Source organism: Nicotiana attenuata, unplaced genomic scaffold, assembly GCF_001879085.1.
Source record: "Nicotiana attenuata strain UT unplaced genomic scaffold, NIATTr2, whole genome shotgun sequence".
NCBI classification, from domain to species: Eukaryota; Viridiplantae; Streptophyta; class Magnoliopsida; order Solanales; family Solanaceae; genus Nicotiana; species Nicotiana attenuata.
In genome coordinates, this window is record NW_017671180.1 from 135,950 (window position 1) to 137,738 (window position 1,789).

Here is a 1,789-nt window from a genome sequence, read left to right on the forward strand (position 1 = left end):
CATTACCCCTAAATTTGAAAAGGCATATTTGCGATAAAACTAGTCGATCAGCGGTGCAGTCGACAGTTCCGAGCCTTCCCCCTTGAGTTTTTCGCTCAAGGGTACCAGTCTAAAACCCCATAGAAACCTTACTCTGTTTAAACTGTGCATGCATCATGGTCAAACCTAGCCGGGTCAGTTATTTTGTCCACATAATGATCCTTTAAGATAGCCTTGTCCAAAAGTCCACTAGGTTGCCCTAAACCCAAACGGACATCATCACGTTCTGTGCATTTGTTTGGAGAACTAAATGCTTCATGCTAATTGTTGATATTAAATAGTCGAGTCTGGTGGGGGTAGGGTCTAACCCTTCTGTTTTGCAGATAATGAGGCATGAAATCCCCAGATTCGGCATGGTCACCAACATCCATCCAAGACTGCTAAGCTGGTGGAAAGATCTTCACTCTGGTGATCAAACTCTCGTCCGAAAATATCTAGGAAATCTACCTTCCCTCCTGGAGATCCAACCCAATAACAAGATCATAGAAGCACTGTTTTGGGATTGTGAAAGGGCTGCGTTCCGCTTTGGGGACATTGAAATGGCACCCTTGCTAGAGGAGATAGGAGGATTGGCCGGTCTAGTATGGGAAACTCCGGGTTTGCTAATGCCTGAGAACCGCAAAGGTAGGGGCTTCCTTAAAATGATGGGTTTGAAGAAGAATCCAGAATTAATATGCTTGAAGGATTCATACATTCCTTTTGATTACTTGTACGAAAGGTACGGTCACAGCAAATCTTACCATACCTACTCTGGCGAGTTTGCCATCACACCTTTGGGACACATCCATCGCTGGGTTTTCGTCTTTATATTCTGCTTCCTGGGTCTGATTGTATTCCCGACAAAGAAAGGCAGAATTCATACTAGGCTGGCTATGGTAACCAAAACCCTAATGGAAGGGATTGATGGGCAGGCGTTCAGCATCGTACCCAAGATTATTGCAGACATATACCAAGCCTTGGAGAAGTGTCAGCGAGGAGCAAAACACTTTGAAGGTTGCAATCTATTACTCCAACTCTGGCTCATGGAACATCTCCAAAGAGGCGAATATCGACAAGAAATCCGGTGTAGGGACTGGGATGATCACATCGCTTTCCACCACCCAAAGCGAATAAATTACATCCCCGACATGTTCGCTCAGCCAGAGGATGCTAAAGGATGGGTTGAGCTATTTGATAATTTGATCGAGGAGCAAATTCAGTGGATGTTCGAATGGTTTCCAACGGAGGAGTTCATCGCCCGATCAAGAGACGCACCTTTCCTGATACTGATTGGTCTCAGGGGGACACACCCTTACGTCCCGCTTCGGGTTATGAGGCAAGCTGGTAGGAAGCAGGTTATACCCAAGGTCGACAAGATGAGTCATTTTCGAGCTGACTTCCAAGAGGATGATAGTCCTTACAAATGCCAAGCTTATCATATGTGGCACTGCAAGATCATAATGGGGAGAGATACCATCGAGCCAGACTGGTATCATGCTGGTTGCGCTCCTTTCCACTCAGGTTGGTTGGAAGACAATAATGATGGTCTGGGCCAGCCAGGGTTTGCTCGAGGTCACAGGATTATAGATGAAAGGGCCGAGGCACAGGTCAAATACAACCAATTGCGCAAAAGAATCCGAGAGTACGAAAGCGAGCACCGCAAGATACAAGAATCTAACCAGAAGCTAATTGAGGAATGGAAGGACATGGCTGTCAGTGCCAACAAGCGACTGGGATACTTGGAGCGAGGCATATTGGAGTTAGAGAGAAA